The sequence below is a fragment of the Motacilla alba genome, chromosome Z (assembly GCF_015832195.1).
Source record: "Motacilla alba alba isolate MOTALB_02 chromosome Z, Motacilla_alba_V1.0_pri, whole genome shotgun sequence".
In the NCBI taxonomy this organism is placed as follows: domain Eukaryota; kingdom Metazoa; phylum Chordata; class Aves; order Passeriformes; family Motacillidae; genus Motacilla; species Motacilla alba.
The window spans coordinates 58,591,858-58,617,477 of NC_052046.1; the positions used below are offsets into that span (position 1 = coordinate 58,591,858).

Sequence of the window (25,620 nt, forward strand, 5' to 3'; positions counted from 1 at the left end):
CTTGGAGACATTGATGAGGTTCTGCTGGATTTTCACTGTTAAATGTTTAGCTAAAACTCAAGTTAGAAATTAAAAGTAAAAAAAATAGACTATTTCAATATAAAGAAAGAGTAAATAGATATATTTTTATCCTCAGGTTATTTTTTTGAACGTCTAAAACCCTTTGGGGAAAAAAATCTGCTAAACTTTGAGCCATGAAACAAACCTCAAACCAACAAGCAAGCCCAAAACCCAAGAGCAATCCCTCAAAAACAAACAAACAAACAAACAAAACAACCAATATAAAAAATAAACCAAAAACCAAAAAACCCCGCAAAACTAATTTATCTAATACAAACACCATGGAAAACTTGTTAAAACTTGGCAACACTGCAAGCACTGAATGGATAATCTGTTAATAGGATGTCTTGAATATTCTTAAGATTACAAAAGCATACATGCTTACTCCAAAGCATGGAGATTACCATTATGGCATCTAATATTCTCCTTTTATATGTTAATTATCATTAAAGCATAAAAATACATAAATTTTATATTATGTTTATGTGTAATTTTTCTATGTATCTTTCTTTTCTACTATTGAAAGAGACACATTTTTCATTTCTGCATTTTCTGATATTTATTTACCAGATTTTAAATTTTTAGCATTAATCTTCATTAATGTTGCACTGGAAAGAGAAAAATGCCTGTAGACAAAAAGTTGGAAAGTAATTTGCTGCAGGAAAATCAATTTTAGATTGTTTTTATTAAGCTAATGTGTAACCTCAAACCTTATTAATGGAATAACCATGGTTATAGTATTGATAATTTTAACAAATCTAAGCAATTATAAAGAAATGCATCCAGTTCCATGAAATGAATGTTAATTCAATGATGAATCATTTGTATTTGATGATCATAAGGGAATTTGCTGCACTAATCTGTTTTCTTCCTCTGCTTTTATAAAAAGCATTTGTTCTTTGCATCCCCATATGTACAAACATCCATGTCCAATCAGACTCTCTAGTGCTTCTACCCTGATGCGCTTTCATCAGTCATCACAAAGCATTCTGACCCCTTTCAAACTGGAAAATATATCCTTTTTTATTATTTTGATTATTTTGATTTTCCCCTCCTAGAAATGAAATCCTAAAATATGGTCTGATGTTTTTTATTACCTTCTAAGTGTAAAAGTAATTTGTTTTACAAAGGAAATATTTATGTTCAAATAAACGTCTCAAGTCATAATTTAAATTGCTCTGGTGTACAGTCAGAGCTCTCTCTTCTACCCAGATATCCCCAGAGTTTACTGGTCTCCACAGAAATTCACAAATTTTAATTTCCAGGAGAGAGCTTAAAATTGATTTTTCTTCAAAACACTGTTGGGGTGTAGGGAGAGGAAGACTGAACACACTTAAAACCTTAGGCTTTTATCAGGCTGCTTTTCTGAGATAAAATGTGCTTCTTTCAGGCTGTGCTATTTGAGGCTTATGTCAATTGATATTCAAGTAAGGTATATATATGTTAAATATTTGTGGTATGTAAAAGTATTGAACAAGCATTTACTTGTTTTGTTGTATATCTAATGTCTGACTATTAAATGTCAGTGGTGATAGAAAGCTTTTGTTTTGTGTTTTTCAGATCTCAGGATAGAGTTGTTTTGATTGTGTTCCAAACCTGCAAGCTCAGGGTGAGTAATAAGTTTTGTTATTTCTTTATCCTGCATTGGGATGGTTCTGTGAATAACTGTTTCCTAGCATATGAACATATTTCCTAACACATAAAAAGACCAAAGAAGTCCCACCAAGTCTGTGCTAACATCAACCAGTAATATCAGCGATTAATTAATCTCTATTTGTTTCAAGATATTGTGAGGAAGAAGGAGGGTTTTTTTAGGCTTACCCCATTACAGTAAAATTAAATTGCTCATGTTTTGTTTATTTGTTGTATTTTAACATAGTTTGACTGAAGACATCATTGCATAACTGCACTTCAATGCTCTGTGTGTAATTTGAACATTTTGCATTTTGAGACTTGCATTAACATAGTCATCAAACACAGAAAATGATGTAATTTCAGAGAGAGAGATAACATGAACCAAGGAGACCACAATCTGCAAATATGACAGAGGTTCTCTCTCCAGTTGTAAACTGTATTTCTGTACATTAAATAACTGGTGAGAAACCATCGTTTAGGAGTGAATCGGGGCCAAGCAGCAGAAAACAGTAATATGACCATGTTACAGGTTCTATCAAAATTATTTCTTACTGTCAGGATTTTTATGTTACAATGTGGGAGATAAGCTGTTATAATAAAAACTAAAATTACTGGAAACCTGTGGTTGCTATAAGTAAATTCTTATAGTTTTTCACTAACTAAGTTTTTTGAGAAATGTTATGTTTAACATGAAGTCAGTTGAACAAAATGCATTGATATTTAGCATGTTCCTGAAATAATTTAATAAGTAATGTGATAAAGCTATTGAGGCAAACAAGCTTAAACAGGTTACCAAAGTATTCTCCTGTGTTTTAAGCTTGTTTCATAATATTAGACATAACAAAGTAAAGTGCTTGTTTCATAACAAGGGACAATATGATTAGCATGCAATTAGGATCAAACTCATGAGTAAACCTCATTTGCACAACACGAGTAGCTGTCATACTGTGCATACATGGGCAGCAAACAGCACTTCAAGACAGTGGAAACCTAAACCCAGGAGAGCAGATCTATCAGCTTTGCTTTGTGTTTCCACTCACTGTATGAAGGTAGTAGTTCAGTTTTGCCAGGTTGCTACTTTTGTACTGAATTATAAATTTTTAGTTTTATGGCATATTTCTGTTTCAAAGGCTTCTTGTGAAAGCCTAAAATTTTAAATTTTGTATTATCAATTTTAAAAAATCATGTAATATATTATTTCTTAATATTTAGGCAGCTCCAGTGGACTTTGTTTGCCTTTCATTTCTGCTGGTTTTCCATGAGTTTATTTCTTTTTCTTTTACTCAGTCCTTCTGAATGAGTTTGATCATTGCTATTCCACAATTCTTTATAAGTAAGCAAAACTACTAACTGTATAGATAATTGCCTTGTGAAGTTTGTTAATTTCTGGTAGTTGAGGAAACACTGTCAGTGTTTAATAAAATTACACTGAAGTGACTGTTAGAGAAGTCTCACTATAATTCTGGTATATTAGTTAACATAAGACTCCTGGTAACATTTTCCCCCTCTGTTTTGAACAACTGATGCTATAAAATACACACAAGCATGTGTGTGTGTGTCTGTGTGTGTGTCTGTGTGTATTATGTATAATAAAGCTTGATTTTCAAAGAAAGTATACAAAGACAATGGTATCTTATGGTGTGAGAAACCTTTTATTTAAAAGGACTTTTATAGGTATTAATACCGGAGGCAGCTAAGCTAACTGCATTAAATAATTGATAAATATGATAAAATTATGGTAAATTAACAGGGAGGAGGCTTTGATATTAAAAAAATAATACAAATAGACGTCCCCAAACAATACAAAAGAGAAATCCTTAAATTTTGTGGGGAAATCCAGGAGAAAAGCTCTTAAACCTTCAAAAACCCAACAAAAAAGAAAAAAACCACAAACCCACAAAAAACCCAATTTGCCTCTTCTTTAAATCAGATCACTTAAATTCAGGATAGCTGGAGCAATTAAAAATGCATCTGGTAGGGATTTAATATGTAAGAGAGCTCTTTTCCAATATTATCATCTTACCAATCTACTTGAAGTAGAAAGATAAATAGTCTAATTAATTCCTTACTTGAATTAATAAAGTTCAATTATGTCTGTAAAACATGGGATTCTCCTCAGCATTGTTTATAAACTGTATGTACATCAGATTTGTCAGAGAACTTTCTGACATTGTTTTATTGGACTGAAATTTATATACACAAAAGTGATCCAGCTGACTGAAGTGGAAAAGAGCAGTAGAACAGTAGAACAGACAATGATACAGACAGCTACTGAGCATTAAAAAATCCTTGAAAAATTTGGATCAAAACCATGCTTGGTTGAGTTAGAAGTTTAAAGAAAGGTTTTTGGTATGCCTGATTTAATAATTTATTATAAAAACTCTAAAAACAGGACACAGGCAAAGCTAATACTAGTACTGATTTTCTGAATCTTACTGGTTTTTTTCATTTTTGTTTCATCATTCAAAGATGTTCTTTTATGTATGTATTTAAGAAATATTACCTAAAAATTAAATAATTTCGACTTTCTCCTTCACTTAAGAATTACATGATCATTCTTATGGAAATTAAAAAAAAATTAAATCATAGAGAACCAATGGATGAAAATAAATATTTCATTGGAAAATGAATTCCAGAAACTTACCCAACCTTATGTGAAGGTCCTGTCCATGCCAACCTCTACTGGCAGTACTTATTTTTTATACAAAATAAATAAATAACAGTTAAAAATAAACATATCTAACTAAAAGAAAGCACCCACAAAACCAAAAACATGAACCCAGAAAACCATTTTTCTCTGACCTGCTTATTTCTACCATTTTTTCTCATTCTCTCATGGTTCAGTTATTAATTTTTTTAACTCCTTTTATATACTTTATTTATTTGTTGCCTTATGTGATTAAAGAAAGAAAATAAAATTTCCAGACTATGGAAAATTGTCTCAAAAAAGCTACAAATCAGTGACTTAAATTTGTAATATACTCCTTTAGAAACAAATATTAATTTTTTTAAAATATACAGAGGATGAAAACAAAAACCATCTGCTTCCTGACGCCTTGTGGATGATAGGAGATGAGTCTATAAGGGGCAGCAAGCAGCTTCAGAAATTGGGAAGACTGTGTCTCTCCCCTTAGGATATTAAGCAGCTGAATCAATTCTGCTAATTTTCCATAGTTGTCTTTTTCACCCTTTCGGCATTTTTAAATCAGTGAAAGCAGTGGCAGGAAGGACATAGACATGGAGAGTGAGCTTGAGTTTTATTGTACATTCAGCTTGTGGTGTCTATTTCTACAAACTGACACCAAAACAATTTCCATAAATCTGTGTTTGTGACAATATTTTATCATCTCAGAAATATCATAATTTTAAATTTTTATCACTTCTTATATTTTATATGATCTAGAAAACCAATATAATAGCAAAAAAATATTTTTCAATTTTAAAATAATCTTTTTGAAGACAAACTTTGCAGACATAATCTCAAAATGCCATTTAACATGAATACCTCTGAGTCATGTATCACAAATTATCAGATATATTTCTATAAATTTGCTTGTATGTTAGCTGGAGACACCATGATGCTAGTTACTGCATTTAACATTGTATTTTGAGAATACTTTACTTCTGATTACTTATTTACACATGAATGGATGAAAATAAATACAAATAAATATGGGCATATATATTTAAAAGCATATTAGTTTTTCCTGAATGCATTCAGATTTGATCCTGTATAGTCTCTGATTGCATTTTTGCTCTATAGATAGATATGTATGCATGCATACATAGAAATGTGTATTCATGCATTTCTAATGTGTAAAGTAGTATTTTCCTAAAAGCACTGTAAAAGTGCTTAACCACTAGTTCTTTTAAATGTAAATTTTTAGCATAAGTGTAATAAAACATAGAGAAGTAGTACAGCAAATTTATCTTTTAATACTTTTTATACTGGGTTCACTAACGTGTGAAAAGGTATGGACAGATATTTTGTACGCCATATTAAGGTAAAAGTAAAAGGTTGTATGCAAATTGTGAGTAAGTTCTTTTCACTGATATTTTTTGGGATTTTCTTGAAGTCACAAAAAATAACTCCTGCTAGAAAAATCCTATCTTTCTTAAAAATTAAAACGTACCACTTAAAAAAATTATTTATTTTTATTTGAAACACCAAATAGTCACTACATTAGTGTTTGGGTTTTTTTTTTTTTTTTTTTTTTACTAAGGAATAGAACCAGTGCAAGTTAACCAACTTGGATAAAATGTGAAATAGAAAAAAAAACTTTTATACTGAAAATACTTTCTTTTTCTAATAAGGATACATTGAAATTATTGATTAAAAAGTCCTACCATGGCCACAGCCTAGGGCAAATTATCATTAGAATGATGATATGCAATCTTTATTATATTCTCTTTTTTACCTCTGAGAATGCCATTGCATCTCTTGGGAGTATGCTTATTTCTGAAATTAAAATTAGCTTTAAAAGAAAAGGTAGCTTGAATCTAATTCTCAGATTCAGAGCTAAACATACAATGAGAGTAAATCTCTTCTAATGTATTCTAATGTAAACCAGAGACCAACATTATAATCCCCAGGGTTTTTCAATGGTGATTATATCCTGTTCTTTAAAAAAAACTTTGCTAGTTTCCAGCCAGTAATTATTGTCCCTTGAAAATTGCTTAAGAGACAGGGCTTGTGGACAAGAGACAGGGCTTCTCATATGTAGCTACAAAAGATCCAAATTTGGTTGAATCTAAAGGAAGTTGAGCAAGGAAGAAACACTGGTGTTATACATCTAAATGGGCATAAATTTTGGAATAATTTTCTCCAGTTCAATTATTTAAATTATTTGATGGGTGGGAGAAATGCCTCTCCTTTGACATACTAGAAATCACTTGTAATGGACATAGTAGTGGGTACAATTATCAATGGATTATTAGAAATGTTCTTAGACTCATTTTCTAAAATATCTTTTAACTTCTTTATCAATTCACAGCCATCCCATTAAACACAAATTTTCTTGGTTGTTTTCAGGATATGGGAAATAGGAAGAAATATTTTCAACTTATTACCTTGTATGTAGAAGCTGTGTCAGTATCTGCCTATGTAAGATTAAAATTACTCCTTTTTACAAAGGGTGTGGAATAGGAAATGTAAATTATAAGTTAAAGACAAAATTTTCTCTTTCATTCAGCCCCTAACATTATTTTAGAACATATGAAATAGAGAGGACTTAAAATTCAATGTAGTAAGAAGTTCTGCTTTTATATTAGCAGAGACCTACTAACTCCCCAAAGGAAGACATCTCTGCCCGAAACCAAAAGACACTGTACAACCATTTTGTAATGCTGCAGGAGACAGGTCATCCTCAGGAAAACTGGTCTCCTGACATGGTAGACAGGGACATGGAGCAGCATGCTCCCTGCTGTAATCCAGGAGAACACAATTAGTGACAGCTGAGCCATTTATGTGCTCTTATGTCAATGGGACCAGACCGACTCCATCCTAGGGTGATGAGGAAGCTGGCAGAAGAGCTCACCAAACCAGTTTCCATCCCTTATCATCATTTGGGGCTCACTAGGGAGGTCCCAGACAACTGGAAGCTACCCAATGTGACCCATCCATAAGAAGGGCTGGAAAGACACTGCAGGAAACTACCGCCCTGTTAGCCTCATCTTGGTGGGGCAAGGTTAAGGAACACATCATCTTGAATGCCATCACAAGGACCTACAGGATGGCCAAGGGCTCAGACCCAGCCAGAAGGGATTTAGGAGACTGCCTGGCCAACCTGATCTCCTTTTATGACCAGGTGTCCCTGTCTGGTCCTCTGAAGAGGGAACATGTACCACTCACTAGATGGGCCAAGTCCATTGACATAAGTCCAAGTGCCAGGTCCTGCACTTTGGCCACCACAAACTCCTGCAGCACTACAGGCTGGGGATAGAGTGGCTGGAGGGTGGCCAGGCAGAAAGGGCCCTGCCTAGGGGAAGTGACTGACAGCAGCTGAACATTGGCCAGCAGTGCCCAGGTGGCCAAGAAGTCCAATGGCATGCTGGCCTGTACCAGCAAGAGTGTGGCCAGCAGGGGCAGGGCAGGGATTGTCCCCCTGTACTCGACACTGGTGAGGCCACACCTTGAGCACTTGTCCCCTCAATATAGGAAAGGTGTTGAGGTGCTGGAGTGTGTCCAGAGAATGGCAAGGAGACTGGTGAAGAGTCTGGAGCACAAGTCCTGCGAAGAGCCACTAAGGGAGCTGGGGTTGTTTAGCCTAGAGAAAAGAAGGTTCAGGGGAAACCTCACTACTTTCTACAACTGCGTGAATCTAGAGTGTAGCCAGGTGGGGGTTGGCCTCTTCTCCCAGGTTTAGGTTGGATATTATGGAGACGTTCTTCACAGAAACGTGACTGAGCATTGGAATGGACTACCCAGGGAAGGGATTGAGTCACCATTGCAGGAGGCATTTAAGACTGGATGTGGTACTCAGTGCCATGGTCTAGCTGATTCTGTGGTAAGAGAATTAGTGACACACACTATATCCCTGAAGTAAATCACGAAATTACATTATAGATAAATCTGAAACTTATTTTTAGCTAAGGGTATTTTTAGCTAAGCTATTTATATTCTGTTCTTAAAAAAAAAACAAAAAAAAAGAATAAAAGGGGAAAGAAGAAGGAAAGTAATGATGCTTGAACAGCTTTGATGTTTTTATAAACCTGCGACATAGTCTAGTTTTTTTTTTTCCAAACTTAATAAAAAGACTACTATTCATGTTTGTGGCCTGCAACTTAAGTCCTTTTTCATGCTCTTTTAATGAGCTTGATCTTATAAGTCCTTGTCAGTCAGGTCAAAACACTTTATTTTCTTAGGCATGCAGGTATTTATATCTTTCATATGCATTATTTTCACTCGGCTTGTAAAAACACTAAAATAACCGAGTCACTAGTTTATGCCACTACTTTGCTCAAATTGACAGGAAGATGAAATTTGCCTAATAAATAACTAAAGAGCTTTATAAATGCTAAATGCAGTATCCAGTTTACTGCTTTGCACATTGAGAACAAGAATTCAATCCACTCTTTGTTGGGTCTTTTATTTTCTCTATGTTTTATACTTGTAATGAAAGCAGATAAATGGTATCGGGTATATGGTATCACTGCAGTACTGAAAGTGCTGTTAAAGCACAAGTTTATCTGAGATTTCATAATTTCAAATTCACACTGAAAGTAGAGAATTGAAAATAGAGAATTAAAAACAGACTGAATATTTATACAGTTGCTAGGCTATTGGACACATGCTTCAAATGATAATGTCCTTCCTTTTCATCTTCATCCAGCTTCTGCTCATGAATGAAACAAATTTTTCCAGAGAATAATCTTCTTGAAAAGTATCTCACGAATTGTCAAAAATTGTGGATCTATAAAGACCTGAGATGAAATCTAGTCAATATTTGTTGATGAAGATGCAAAATAAGCAAACTTTTTATCCATTTCATACATGATTATGGTTGGTTTCCAGAAGTTAAATTAGAAGCTGTCATGTGAAAATACATGTCCAACAAGACATTTTCTCAATACTTACTATCCCTGAAAAAATATTGGGGAAAAACCTGCATTATCTTTCAGGGAAATGTACTCTTTTGAGTGTGTGCATGTGCATGTTCTGTTAAAGAGTTTTCCTGAATCATGTTCTGTTGAAGAGTTTTCCTGAATCTTTATGGTCTGTAAGATATTGTATAGAAATAAAACCTGAAAAATTGCATAATGAAAAAAAAACCCTATACTTGGGATGATGGGCCCCACAAATGCATGATTTCCTGCACAGATGGAGGACAAAATACTTAGTGGCTCATTTTCAAAGAAGATTTGTCCAACAGATTCACTCACATTCATTTGGGAATTGAGTACAGTAAAATCTGATCTCAACTGAGTATTTCACAATTTTTAGGAGAAAATCATGTACCATGTAAACAAATACACAACTAGCTGTAGTGTTAATCCTAAACAAAAGACTGTTAAATTATTTTAATTCATAGCTCCAATTAAAGATAATGTTTTGAATAGATGCATCAAAGACCACAAAACAAAATCTAAGCCAGGTAAAAGATTCAGCTGTCTCAGCTTGACTTTTCCAGTGGTGCTTGGCTGCAAAGGTTTAAGTGATTTTTCTTCTGTACTAGCTTCTAGCTTCTGACAGTCTGACTGACTGTTCCACTCATCTCACTGTATCACACTGAAATGGAAAAGTAGAAAGGATAATGAAGAAATCTGAAAACACTTCAAATCCTTGTAATTTTAAATTTAATTACTGGATATTTTGAGTAAAGTTTCTTGTGTGGCAAAAAAGTAAAGTTGGCACGCAGCAAATTCAATCAACCTTTTAAATAAAAAAAAAAGTTTCATTTCAAAATGCAATTCCTTAGGAATTTTAATCTAATTTAAGATATAAAATGACTAGAGAGGAGGAAAATAAAGTATGTGTCATGTGCTGTATACTTCTAGCAGTTCATTGCAGTACAATCTCTTCCTTCCATCTCCTCCTAGTCCACTGGCATCTGTGTGTTGATAAATTTCTTGCAGTGCATCCAAACGTACAACTTGAATAGGTGTATGCAGCTTCTAGGGTACTATTTTCTTTTTTGTTTTTTTCCTCATGACATATCAAAAGTAAGGAATTTACATACTATGATTTGTCCTTTTGAACTTTGATAACCCTATCAATGTTTATAAAAGTTTGTATCTGAACTGAAACTTGGTATTTATTTGGACTATGTATATACTCAGAGACCAAGATCAACATTATGCTGGATCATCCTATCAAAAATGAGGAATTAGGGGAAGAAAATAGAGGTAACCTGCATTCAGAAACAACATTGATGTGTATTCATGTCTGCAAAAGTCTTTCAACAAAAAGTAGGTAATTCTAGCGGTAATAACAGAGATTTCATTGTCTGACTGGGTGGAATTCAACACCCCATATGTCTGCTTTACATGACAGATTATTAATAAACTGCCACTGTTATCAGTAGATACCAATTGGCAGTGATTGCCCTTCCTGAATTTGAATTTTTAGAAGTTTATTCTTCAGTATTCTTGCTCTCTAATACACTTTCTTTCAATGCAAGCCATTCTCTTAATGCAGACAATACACTTAGCTCTTGTGCCATATAGATTAAAACTAAAAAAAAAGATAGCAGAATGGTAGCACACAAATCAATTTTATTCATTTTGCCATGTAGAAAATGGGGACTGGAGAAGATAGGGCTATTCTTGTACCTGGACATATGGAAAAGGTTATGGGAAATATTCCAGCTCGTAGTAGAAATCAGACTTCTCTAAACAGAGAGACACAAGCATATTGTTAATAAATTATAGGATTTTCATACTTTTGAGGTTTTTTTACTTGCTTCCAAAACCACTGCAAATCCCAGTGAAAACCTCATAAAATTTTCATTAATCTTAGAGGTAAGTTATACACAGATATACTCTGGATAATGAAATATCACATAATCCCATCAAAAAGAGTAGTTCTTTATGAAGTGAGTGAAATTATTGCATAATATGAACAATATATTGTTGCTTTGAGGCCTACTTTGTTGCATATTTATGCACTTTGAGAAGATTTTCCTATGTCAGATGTATGTCTTCTCTCTTCAAATTTAAAATATTTAGGGTGGAATAGTATGACTAAGATGCAGTGGCTAACAAGTGCAAAAGAAACTTCTGTGAGGGACTGTCTTGGAAGAGAGCTACCAAAAGCTTCATCCCAAAATGAAACTCAGGCTACATTAATTAATTAATCTTAAGTTAACCAAAAGCATAGATGCAAATGAACATGTATTTTTCTCTTTTTCCCTTTTTCTTTTTCTTTTCTTTTTCTTTCTTTTTATTTTTCTTTGCTTTTGCTTCTTTTATGCTTTTCCTCTTGCTTTTCCCTATTTGAGGTACAGGATTATATGATAGAACTGTAAAAGTGCAAGACTGGGCCACTGTCAGAGTATCATTTGGAATTGCTTTACTTCTATGTGAAAAATAAATTTCTCTGTATTTTTAAGGCATTAGTTCATATCAACTCTGCTACCCATAAGCAGATAAGTGAAGTAATTTTCTTCCCTCTATATCTCTTTTTAATTTTATGAAGATCTAGGATAACAGTAATCTGGGAATGTTGAAGTTAGTATAATTGGTAGGAGTTGAGTGGAGGCATGTATCCTTTAGAGAGGTTCTTTGGTATTTGTACTGCTGCCTTTTTAAAGAAATTTAGAAGGGAGGAAGAATACGAGGAGCTCCAAGACAATGTGAAGCTCTCACCACCAAGTCTGAATATCCTGCCATGGACAGGGACACCTTTCACCAGAACAGATTTCTCAAAGCCTCTGACATTGAAATAGTTTTAGGGGGACATTCACAACTTGGGGCAACGTGTACAGTGTCTCACCACCTTCATAATAAAAAAAAAATCTTGTTGTTTTCCAGTCTCATTCATTATTTAATCTTCTAAATTATTTAGGGAAAAAAAAATAAACTAATCTATCTAATTTCTATGAGGTTTCCTTTTTTGTCATTCGTAGAAATTACATTTCTACATAGTTATCCATAGGTGTCAATCTTGACTTTACATTCTTCCCCATACATCTGAAAGCATGCCTAGTTTCTGGAGAAAAGCTGACTGAAAAATATGAAACATTTTGCTTTTCTTTTTTAATTCCTTCTTTTTTTGGCTGCCACGCTGCAGCTTCTATTGTAGCTACTAATTTCTAGACATTTTAAACATGGAATCTACCTTAAGTACCTTAAAGAGCTATGACTACCATTACCGTATTTTTAATATATTTTTTCCTCTAATTTTAATATGGTAAAAAAGTGCTGTGATCTCAGGAAACTTTCACCCTTTAGAATAAAACCAACTCCTTCTCCATATAGCCTTGGACACAGGTTTTTACCTGCAGTTTCAAATAACTATTTTTTAAATAAGTTTTAAATAAGTTCTTCTTTTTTCTTCATGGTTTGATTTGCCAGTCTCCAAAGAGGACAATATTTCTGTTTATGCAGAATTACCTTAAGGTTCAGTGTGGGCAGTGGAAGAGTGGGGTAAGAGCATCCAAATACCACGACATGCAGCACACATATTTAAGCAATTCTTAATGTGCATACAGGACCCTAAATTACCTATGAAACATATCTAATGCAAGATCTTGGCTAGCCTCAGTGGCTCACATCATCTGGGAAGGACATGAAGCCTGAAAAAAAAAAAAAGAAAGAAAAAATCCCAAACCTCCCAACCTGTAACCCCCCACCAAACAAACAAACAAACAAGCAAACAAAATTGGACAAGGTAGAAAAACGTTGTATCAGTTTTATCAGTTTCACTCTTTTCTGCTACCTGAACATGTGTCATGGTTTGACCCTGGCCCAATGCCAGTGCCCCCATGAAAACCCATCCTCCCCTGGTGTCTGCTGTGAGATGTGATCAGAGACAGAGCAAAGCAGGCCTCCACTTGTAAACAAAAGGGAAAAAACTTTATTATCACACACTTATACAATGAACACACAGAGCAGAATGGAAACCTGTCAAACATTCCTCCTCCCCCCACTCAATTCTCACAGAATGACACAAAACCTCAGTTCTTTATCCAGTCCATCACACTCTTCAAATAATCAACACAGTCCATCTCCACCCTTCCGACAATCACCTCTCATTTCATTGAGGAGAGAAGAGCCCCCCTTGTGCCACAGGCCAATCCCCGTCACTCAACAACTGCACGTCGTGACTTCTTCCTTCCATGTTCAGTGCTCTCACCACTGCACATGGACCAGAGCTGCTTTTAGGGTTTCCCTTTCAAGAATGCCCAGTTCCAGAAGAGAACGACAGTCTCTCACTGTTTCGGGACACCAGTCCCCCCCAATATTTCACCCCCTGGGGCCGAGGGGTCTCACCATTACTCATCACCTGTCGTCTCCGCTCACATCACTCCTTGGCGCCGCCTCCTCCTGTTCGGGACACCAGTCGCCCCCAATATTTCACCCCCTGGGGCCGAGGGGTCTCACCATCACTCCTTGGTGCCGCCTCCCCCTAAAATGCAGTCTCTGTATTACAGGAAAGATTCTGCTCATGGCTATACAAGAAAGAGTCCAGCCAAAAGCCACTCTATCATCTCCTCCACCTAGGATTTCCTCAGCTTCTCTCTGTCGTTCTTCACTTGCACCGCTCTCTCACCTTTTATATTTCCTCTCATCCGTCTCTCTCTCCTTCGACTCCTGGAGGATCAGCATTTGCCAGGTTTCCACCTTCCGCAGAAGGGTTAAAATCACAGTCTCTGCTCAGCTTGAACTCCCACACTGCTACACACTCTTCATTGGGCACGGTTCCCATTGCCCCCCCCCCCCACTTCTCTTCCTCGGCCCGGCCGGTGCTATCAAGTTCAAGATAGCACTGGCACCTCTCTCTCACTCTCTCTCTCCCGAGGAGGGGGGGCTGCCCGCTGCTTCTCTGAGTTCCTCCACCCCTCCGTCTCTGTGGGGAACTCACTCTTATCCAAGCCATCGCCTCCCGTCTTCGGCCCATGGCTCCGGCCTACCTTCCCCGGCCGCGTGGCCTTTTCCCCTCCCCCACCCAGCCTGAAGCTGGGCAGGGGAGGTCTAAACTCTTCCATCCACCGGAACCAAGAGAGGCAATCCCGTGGGGAGCTCTCGCTTTTAACCCCTGTGTTCTCAGAGGCGGATCCATATGCTCAATGGTCAAACCAGGTGCCAATATCCACATCTGGGCACCTATTGGTTTGACCACTACCACCTCCCAAAAACTCATTTCCTCTCAAACCACGACAACATGAGAGAGTTTAAACCAAAGGAAATATACATTGGCATGACATGTTCCCAGCCAAGAAGCTGTTTCTGAAAGAGTATTACAGCTTTCAGCCTGAATCTTCCCCATCCACCAAAACCATTGACATGATTGTGAGTGCAGAGATGACACAAAGGCTTCTTCCTAATGAGTTCCTTCGTATCCAGCAGGATGTCTATCAGGTTTGCCTCTTTTTATTCCTTTTAGTTAGCTGTAAGGCTTATTTTCCTAGGTACTTTTGAACCAATTAGAACAACAACAATAAAAAAAAATTGGAAATAGAGATTGTGAAAAATGCAGTAGGTGGTGTTTCTCCGGAGCAGATGTCCACCCCGTCATAACACAGAAGACCACTCTCCTCCAGATTCTAACATTAAGCAAATGCTCTTCCTAGTGGTATGGCCACTTTTTTCTTTGTCTCCTTCTTTGAGGTAGTTGAGCCTGATACCTTAGGTTCTAGCTTTCATATTTTCATGTTCTCTCAGGGCATCAAGCCAATATTCCATTTGCTAACCTTTTAAAACAAAAGTAAAGACAAAGAAATGCTCTGTGTAAAAATTATGTTATGTTGTGTCATGCCAGCTCTAAGTTCCTTACCAACCAAAGCAATCTACTCATTCATAGAGCGAGAGATCCTGATAACTAATAACTTTGAATTGTGTTCTTGTTCTGTTGCTTGATCTGTTCTGATTGATTATTATTGCTCTCAGATCCTTTTCCTTACAAAAGGATTGACATCTCAGTGCTGTGGTGATAGCCCTCAAGAAATATCTTGGTAGCTGGAGGAGTCTCACTTTGTTTCAGCCTAGCAAGCCAATTTGAGAATAAATGTTTAAAATACAATATATGGATGTAAGAGTGACACTTTATAAGCCATTATTAGTCACTCTGTTAAGTGTAGATTTGGAAGGCAATTCACTATCAAGGCAACACAGCAATCTAAATCTTTTTAAGTAGAGATCTTGAGCATCAGTATCTGATTCACTCATAACCACACTGCCACAAGGCTGCAGTTATTTATCAGGAGACAATGATAGGAGAAGATTTGGCATGGTGACTTGGGCACACAGCATATTTGGTACCACAAACAGGGTGAAAGACAAATAACAACCCCTTCAGCTCAGTAACAGCTGGTGCATGGCATTTGCCTTGTTACAGACCATGAGAACTCTACTGAGATGTGTGGTCTATCACAGAGTATTTGTCATACTGAAATTTACATATTTGTCTACATGAAATTTACATATTCCTTAGTTAAGATATGTGGTCATTTTTACTATCCTTACCTTTTTTTTTTCAGTTCTTTAACCATATACATTAGAACTATGGTAAATACAGCAGTAGGTTTCTTTCACTTTCTCTTTCTTATATGTATAAAATGTCTCTAATTATAGAAAACACTGCATCATTGACATGAAAAACTAGAAAGGAAACCTGTTGTGGGTATTAGCTGAAGAGGAGCAAGTATTTCAAGTCCTGTACATGCGTGCCCTGCTGAATCATGGTGCTACATATTACTACTATCACAGAATGCTTTGGATTGGAAAAGATTTTAAAGATCATCTAGTTCCAACCCCACTGCCAAAGACAGGGGCACCTTCACTAGACCAGATTTCTCAAAATCTCATCCAACCTGGCCTTGCAAATATCCAGGGATGGCATATCGACAACTTTTCTGAGTAGCTTGCTAACAATATCTTGTCACTCTTCGTAAACCTCTGATCCTCCATCTGTGAGTTTATTTTAAAGGGTCTTATGATACTCCTTTCCCGTAAGGTGACACAAAGAAAAATTACACAAAAGTTCCTGGAAGATTAAAAAACAAATTACTGCCAAATCTTAGAAAATCAGGAATTTGGCAGAATTAAAAACAAACATTCCATCAAAAATAAAGTATTTCATAAAACATTGACTCTAACCAAAAAAGCTTTAAGTTAACCAGATTTCAGGAATAGCAAATTAGAAGAAAAGGAGAGAAAGAAGAAAGATCTAGCCACTGCCTTGGATCTGGGGTGGGGCTTCAGCTGCTGTGAAATCCAAGGACAATAGGACTGTGGCCATGCTCATTGTGCAATGGCTTTTATTGCCATGACTTCCTGTGGCCACGCCTTCCCCTAGGTGGGATTTCCAGTTATCTGGCTGCTCTGGGTCTAGGCTGGGCCTCCAGAGTGGGGTGTGCAGCTCTGCTTCCAGTCTTCCAGGTGTGCCAGTGACTGACAGCTGGACTAGAACCTCCAGGCATGTGGAGTGCAGAACAGTGCAGTATCACACTTTCCTCAGAACTTGTCCTGTTCCCTGCACATACACACTTCAGTTGTTTTGAGCCAGTAATCATTTTCACCAGTCTCCCACATGCCCACAGTAAAGAATTTCTTTCAAATATCTAACATAAAGTATCTCTACTTATTGTTTAAAACTATTTCCACTTGTCCTATCCCTGTCAATGCATGTATATAGTCACTCCCTCTCTCTTTTAGAGAGTAGCCCACTTTAAGTACTGAAGGGCGTCCCCATAGCCTTCCCATATGCAGGCTGAAAGCCTCCAGCTCTGTCAGTCTGTCTTCATAGGAGAGGTGTTCCAGCCCTTTGGTCCTCCAGGACCATTTTTGTGGCCCTCATCTCTCTGGTAGGTCCATGTCTTTCTCTTGTTGGGGTCCATCCCAGTCCTGGATCACCATCGACTCAAGAGGGCAGAGTAGAAGGAGAATCTTCCCTTGGCCTGCTGGCCATTCTTGTTTTGATGCAGCCCAGGATGCTCTTGGCTTTTTGCACTGTAAGCCCACACTGCTGGCTGATCCAGCATTCACAACAACTGTTCCTCATAGGGATGTTCTCAATGTGTCCTTTACCCAGGCTTACCCATGTCTGGGACTTCCCTGATCCTGATGTAAAATCTTGCATTTGTTGAACTTCATAAGGTTTTTGTGGCAATACTGTTCATGTTTGTCCAGGTCCCCTTGAATGGCATCCATCACCTGATGTTTCAACAGAAGCATTCATTTAGGTATCATCTGCAAGTTTGCTGAAGGTGCACCTCATCCCACTGTCTATATCATTGATAAAGATAGTAAAGAGCCCTGAGAGGCATCACAAGTCACCAGCTTCCACACAGATATTGACCAAAACTCCTTGGTTCCACTCATCTAGCCAATTCCCTACTGAATAGTTCACCTTTCAAATCCACATCTCTCTAGTATGGAGACAAGAATGTCAGGTGCAACTGTATTTAAGAACTTACAAAAACTTAGTAGAGATGACATCAGTCAGTCTTCCTCTATGAACTTTTGTAGTCATTCCATCATAGAAGGCAACCAGGTCAGTCAGATATAATTTGCCATTAGTGAAATGCCTGACTGTCTCATGACATCTCTTTGTTTTGCATGAGCCTTAGCATTCCTTCCATGAAGATTTATTCTGTCATCTTCCCAGATGCAGAGGTAAGGCTCACTGGTTATTCCCCAGCTTCCTTTCTCCCCTTTTTAGAAATAGGAGAGGTGGTTCATTTCTCCCATCACTGGGGACTCTGCCTGATCATCATGAGGTTTCGTATAATGTGAGTAGTGCCTTGGCAACTACATCAATCATCAGTCCCTCAGGACCCTGAGGTCCATGTCATCAGGCCTCAAAAACTTGTGCTTATTCAGTTTCATCAAGTGGTCAAACCTGGTTTTTTCTTGCAGTGGCAGGGACTTCACTCCTGTAAACCCCACCTAGGATTGTTGAATGTCAGTTGTACTTTTTGTAGAGAGATTTTTAGCAGCCATTTTTAGATGAATTGTTTATTTTCTCATAGATGGCACCTGGTAGATGTAGACTGTTGATAACTTTTAAGGATAAGTCTGGTTACACTCAGATTTTTAACCATTTTAACTGTGTCTTTGACCTCTAATCAAGGCGCAATTTTTCTCCAAACAAGATTGTGTTTGTAGAATCTTTACAGATCAACCTTGAAAATAATACTGTTGGGAATAATGATTTCAAAGTCAGTGTGATTTCATAGAATGAATGACTAGTCAGGAAGCTGTCACTCACTCTTAATTAAATTTCTTCATCTAGACAACTTGCAGATCTAGTCAGAGCTGCCAGGAATCCTATGCACTTTGTGTCAAGTTTGGTAACATGTGCCAGCATCTCACCTTACTTTTTAAAATATGAAGTAAAACTCCTTAATACTTTAATTTTTATTCAATAAACTAGGGAGCTGAGATCTTAAAAGAATATAAGAAATATTAGGGTAAAATTTAGTTTGGACTTCAAGGCTTTAAAATGGCGTATATACATCAAGATTACAGCATCCTAGTCCTTTGCACTGACATTACAATATTCAGTTATATAGTATAAGTGAATTATTTAGTTGTAGTTTGATCACATTCATCTGCTCTTGTTTATGGTTTTACTGCTCCTGTGTTTACACATGACCTAGTTTTCTTTGCACTTACTGCAAACATTTATAACAAAATAGGTAGAACACAAACCAGATTAAATATTTAAAGACATTCCTCGTAGTATTCTTCTGCCCTATTTCACTAGTAAAAATGACCAGAGAATACTTTAGACAGTCACTGAATCTTTTTTCTTAGATGAGATGTATATGCAGCAGATATTTGCAGATTGAATCGTTTTTATATAAATGACTTTAAAAGCACATCTTCATAAATAGAGATTAAGTAGAAATTATCTGCACAACTAAAATTCTTGTAAAGAAAATAGTATTGTTTTGTTTTCCTAGTCATTCATACTCCTGCAGTAGTTTGCCTAAGGCTACAGGTTCATTTCATATATTTTCCTTCTTTTTATTCTCTTCACATCGTCAATTGCTAATCTACTTTCATGATTGGTCTGATTTTTCAAAACCAAAAGAGCATATAAGCTAGTGCTCTAGAGTCCAGAATGCTGTTATGGCCGTAGAAGAGTGCCAAAACTGACTGGAATCTGAAACTAACTCTCCTAGGTAGATGAAAGCAGCACCACTGAACTTTGTTTTGCAGAGCTATAGCAAGGGTAAAGATGAGAGGTGCATAAGGAACACAAATGTGCTAAAGCCCTGAAAACTGCTGCTGCTGTTGAGGGTGTGTGCCATTGCAACTCCACAGCAGTAGAGTGAACAGGACTGAACAAGAGATGGCAGCAGCTTGAAAGGGATTGTGCCTGCAGCAGAAGGGAGAGGAAGGCAACTACACTGTGATACTCAGAAATTCTTGCTGTGATTTAAACTCTAACAGGAGTTGTGTGTAGCAGGAGTAGTTCCATTTGATTGATTTGTGATGTACATGTAAGCAAAGCAGAAGCTTCTGTAAACTTCTAATGTGAAGCAAGAAAACTCCCTCAAAAGCTTAGATGTGCCAGGGCCTGTTCAGGTAGACAGCCAAAGGTGTCATCCTTTCCCAAGTGCTGACTGTTGTAACATTGAAACATATCATTACATTCTAATTCATCTTACAAAACCTACTCATATGTGGACAATATTTTTGCACCTGAGAAAGTCTGAACTTAGTATGAAAAGGGTGGTGAAATATCATGTGACTAACATTACCATTTGGTTATGCTTTTGATGTTTGTTTCTTTCAGTATTTCAGTATAACCTGGTATTTAATTTTCAAGAACAAAAATGCCTCAAGGAATTCCGATCCTTTCATTTCAGTGGCTGTTTTTATCAGAGATACTTCAACCTTATTAAAAATATGCAGTCCAGAAAACTATCTACTATGTGAATAATGTTCTATATTGATGTTAGTATCAACATACTATTTTAAATTTTTTTTGTCTTGCATTTCTTTGATTTCAGTATTGCAAAGTACTTCTGAGCATTACACAAGTGTAAATAAATATCTTCTTCCAGTGGTAGTCTATTAAATAGTTGCTGCTTTGTCTTTCTTAGAAGAAAACATTTTTCAGATAATAAGTTGATTTTTTTCTTCTGCTAATATGAACACTGCACCATAACACTATTTTCTTTTTCTTTGTAAAATGATAATAGCCAATTTGAGTTAGATCTTGAAATCTGATCAAATGGTCCAGATGTTCTAGCATGAACACTACAGTTTCTCTGTGATCCGTGTCAGAAATGCAGCTGTCAACAGTAAAGCACACCTGCCACCAGTTTTCTGTCAGCAAATTATTTTTCACTTTTATTAGGAAGAGTAATATTTGCCAGAACAATGCTTTGGTCTTATACTGAACCTTGCAACATATTCCAGATTCACAATCCACAAATCAACATGTTTAAGAAAGTTTATGTGGAAATAACCCCAAGTCTGTGAAGTCACATACTTAAAGAGTATAACTTCAAAATACTATTTGGAATATCTTCCAAATGTTGACCATTAGAACAAATGAAGATGCAAAGATTTGCATAGGTCACCTATGGGCTGTTGTGAGTGTACATTTACCTCAAGCAGTACTAGAAGCGGGAGAAATCCATGGGTCATTATCATTCAATTTAGGATGGGTATGGGATTGGCCATTACAGCAGCATTCTGAAGGGAGATAGATTTATGTATGCCAAAAAGCATTCAATAACTAAAGTTCTAGATATTCTTTCACCCTCTCTCTTCTGTGAACAATGGCTCCTGGTATGAGGTTTTAATCTGATACCCTCTATAGAGAATAGGCCTCTAAACCATGTAACTTTTTTTAAGATTCTGAAAAGGAGCTGAGGCATCACCCGTTTTATAGGATATCACAAGTTTTAAGACTTGAACTGTATTATCCCAAATGAATGATTAGATGTTTATCTGCTGTACTACCTTGCTAGAGGCTTTATGGTTTAAAACAAACTACATTTGTCAGTTATGTAAGATTGCACAATCAACAAGACCTTGATGCTTTTATCTCCTAAAGTAAAAACCATTTTGCAGGGTGGTTTCTATCCCTGGCCCCCAACCTTTTAAAGAACCATTGCTGTTTATTTTTTTATTTGGGTTATTTTGGTTTTAAATTTTAGTACATAGTTTTTAAAAGCATGCTATAACTATTCATTTGAGATCCAATTTCTAAAACACTACTTACTTGATTGTTATCATGAGACGCTGTTAGGCTTTTAGTTATTTTTAGTCCTCTTTTATTTATATGGTTATAATTTCACTTACCATATTTTTCCATTCACACTTTCTTCTGACTTACTACAGAGATTTTGAATTGTCTGCACTTGTAGTTGTAGAGAACTGTTCACTGAAAAAGGTCATAACTCTTGATGAAATATCTGAGCACCTGATTTGTAGAGAGCTTACTGACTTTACCCTTGAGACATCACCTTCATACTTTACATATTTGTGAGTATCTTCATCTCATTCTTTAGAAATGGTGTTAATAGTTGTAATACTAACAGCAGAGTACTGTGGGTGCAGACAATTTCACTTTGCTTGCTTATAGCACAATATGGAAAACTCAATTTCTAACTGAGATTTGTGTTTCACTAAGCAGATTTGTATTTTACTAAATATAGAAAAGATTCACTTTTACATCATCTGGCAAATTGTCATTTAACACTGAAAAACCAAAAGAAAAAACTAGACTGCCTTTTAGGAAGCCGATCCTACAGCTGGCCATTAGAAATTTTCACAGAATTTGACCCCTCCTGGAGTCTAGAAACTATAATGGACGATGAAATGTAGGCAGCTTCTGAGATACAATTCCCATACTGGGCCTTTTATGGCTAAGACCAAGCGAGAGGGCCCTATGAATGTCTTAAAACAGATCACATTACATTCAGATTAACATCACATAGGAAGAACAAAATACTATGCAGCGCTAAGAAATTCATCAGCATGGTTTATTCTTTCTACAGTTCATTGAGACCTAGCTCCATTGGCAGTTTGGCTCATGGGCAAACAGCTTAAGGAAAGTTGCTAGCACAGAGCAGTTATGGCTGCATTTACAGTAGTGTTGTCCTCATTACTATGCAATAAAAAATATTGTTTAAATTAAAACAATTTAAACAATTAAAACAACATTGTGGACAGGATATATTGGTAAAGCCACAGATTAATTAATCTTCTGCTGCATTATCAGCTCTTTGTACACCCGAATAAAATTTTGTGTCAGAATACTAAAAGATCTACATATCACAGAGCATTTCCACTTCTGAGAACACACAGTGTCTGGTGAATCTGTTTAAATTTCAAGTGTGATTTGTACAGCCTTCCCTTTGCCCAGCATATTGTGCAATTTAGGATATTTCATTCCCTTTTCATCCCCTATAAAATTATCACATAGATATGATTAAGATGTACAAAATTAACCCAAAAGATTTAAAATAAATAATATTTATAGCTATGCATGCATCCATACATGTTTATACACGGGAAGAAAATATTGATGGTTAATAAATACCAAACATCTCAGCCACTTCCAAACACTACCAAAAAAACTTGTATTAAATTTCTAAGGAAATCAAGGAATATTCAAAAAAAGCTTGGGATGAAGGGAAGGAGAAACATTTTGTATAATCCAGGGGCAAGAACTGTATATAATAGTGTCTGTGATGATCCATGTGGACATATGACCACAGTTTCCTTGCTGAAATAATCCTAAGCAAAAAAACCGACCATATTATGTCTCGTGGACAGGACAATAGCTAAGATAAATTTTCTTCCAAAGTACAGATTAAAACTGATTTAACAAATTTGGAACAGCTTATTTTGCTGAGCACAGAAATTGATACTTGCCTGATAAAATTTTCCTCAAAAACAAAGATATACAATGAAAATATTATTCAAAGAGTGGCAGGCTCTACTCAATTCTATGCTAATGCTATCTGAAAAGTTGGGGCAAAATTATTCATTAATGAAACTTTATTGTATCTTATTGCTAAGAATAATGAATTTACATATTCTTACAAAATTTCAAAGAAAGGAAAGTATATTATTTGGATTAGCATAGAATATTAGAAAGAGAGTTCTAAATAATTCATGAAATGCTGTCTAAATTTTACTTCTTTTTTTTTAAATTAGATGTAAGTAAGAATGTTTTCAGAGGAAAAAATATTCAGTATGCTGCACATGCCATTATAGCTACTCAGCTGTTTTAGGAGCTTAAGATTTTTTTTTAATTAGGCTAGCCATTAAACATAAATATACATCTTTGACTAGTCTCTTTTTACCTGTCTTTGGTTTTTAAACATTGTAGTCATTATCCTGTTAGTTAGGAACAAATGCATAACTAAAGCATAACTAAACATAACTAAACATAACAAAGCATAACTAAACATAACAAAGCATAACTAAAAAATTAAAAATATTTACATTTTATGTGCATTTCAGTCACCTGAATCTAAAAATAAAAAAGAAAAAAAGAAGAAAAAAAAAGAAAAAAAAAAGAAGGAAAGGAAAGGAAAGAAACCAAACTTCTAGTACTAAGTATCATTAGTTTTAATTTTATATTTATTCACATAGTTTTTTTGGCATATAGGCCATATGTTTTATTTTCTATAGGCCAAAGCCTTGATCAATCAAGTAATGGCAAGTTGACTCATGTGATTATGTAGAAGACAGAATTTTGGTATGTAGCCAACCCACTGAAATATCTTTCCAAGTGTTGACGGGAACTAAGAAAAGTAAAAGCTATTTTGAAAAAGAAAAGAAAAAAATAATCACTTTTTGTTATTCAAGAGACAAATTGCCAGCAAACTTGCTGTCTTTCCAAAGGAAAATGTTAGATCAAAAATTTCTTACAGATTCACGTGGATTTTACTTTAAATATTCTCTAAAACTTTGTCATGGTTTAACCCCAATTGGAAATTAAGCCTATGGAACTACACTGTCACTTCCACCACCAGAATTGCTCATGGTAGAGAGGAAAATCAGAAAGAATAGTTAAACCTCTTGATGTGGGAAAAGAATAAATTAATAATAGAAAAAAATAATAGCAATAAATAGTAATTTCAATAAAAAATATGCAGCTAACACCAAATATGATTATATTAACAATAGTAATAGCAAAGTAACAACAAATGAATAGTAATAATAATACCAATAACAATAGCAGGAATGATAAAGAGAGGAAGAGAGAGTAACAAACACAAGAGAAACAAGTTATGCACAGTAATGGTAACTGATGCCCTTCCCTGGACAGTGATTATTTCCTTCCAGCCAACTCTTCTCTTTACATGCTGGGCCTGAAGTTCCAAGGTTTGGAATATCCCTTTGCTCAGTCCCAGTCTCCTGTCCCAGTCATGCTCCCTCTCACCTTTTTGTGTAGTTCCACTTTTTTAGAGGATGGGACCTGTAAAATGGTTTTTACCCCCTTTCCATAGGGTATGGACTACATAGCAATAGTCAAAACATAGGTGTATTATCAACATCATTCTCATCAAAGCAATACCAGCTTTTTATCCTTTGAAGTAAGGTCTCCTTTTGCAAATAGTCTAAAAATCTAGTGCTGTAGGTTAGTTTGTTGAGAAAGCAGTGAATGCTAAGGAAAACACTTAGGAACAGAGACTGATTACTCGCCAGTATGGCCTAAAAAATCTACTGAAATTGTTGCTTTTGTTGCTTGAAGCACCAAATGCACTATGACTTTTACTAAACCTTTTCCATTCTACTGGTAATAATTCTAGGCACAAGCTTTAAATTAACACTAGATAATGGATTTTTTACCAATATATGCTAATAATTCTGTATCTTACTTCAGAGGAAAATTTTCATTTTGACAACAAACCTTCCATAAGTTTAGTACAAAACAGCTTCCAGAAAGTGTATTCTATGCAATTTCCATCTGAAAAACAAATGTCTGACATTTAGCAGAATGAAAAAACACTCCACTCTGTTGCATAGCAAAGGAGCATTTCAGCTCCTTTCTGACTTGACTGCAACCCAAAAAAGGCAAAGACACAAACCAAACTTCTTTTCCTAGTTACAAGAAAGTTTTAATTGAAAACAAGTGTGCTAGGTTTGAACACAGCTTCAGCAGATTAGCAGTTAAATTAGAAGGGGCTTTTCGCTTAACTTCCAGTGTGGATATGTCACTGTGCCCTGTCACTCTGAAAAGCGATAGGGCTTTGTTATCAGTGCTGAGCACAGACAGCCTCCTGATGCAGAAGCAGACTAAAATAGGCTGCCAAGGTGATGAAGGCACCATGCACATGTTGC

General features: G+C 36.0%; 1 protein-coding gene across 48 annotated transcripts in view; it reads left to right on the forward strand.

The window, feature by feature from the left end:
- The window catches only part of PTPRD (protein tyrosine phosphatase receptor type D), a 1,163,449-nt gene that overhangs the window by 470,357 nt on the left and 667,472 nt on the right, over nucleotides 1–25,620 (forward strand). For all 48 annotated transcript variants that reach the window (XM_038124763.1, XM_038124765.1, XM_038124766.1 and 45 more), the window contains one exon: nucleotides 1,621–1,669. The gene's annotated coding sequence lies outside the window, so the exon portion shown is untranslated. The remainder of the gene's footprint in view (nucleotides 1–1,620; nucleotides 1,670–25,620) is intronic.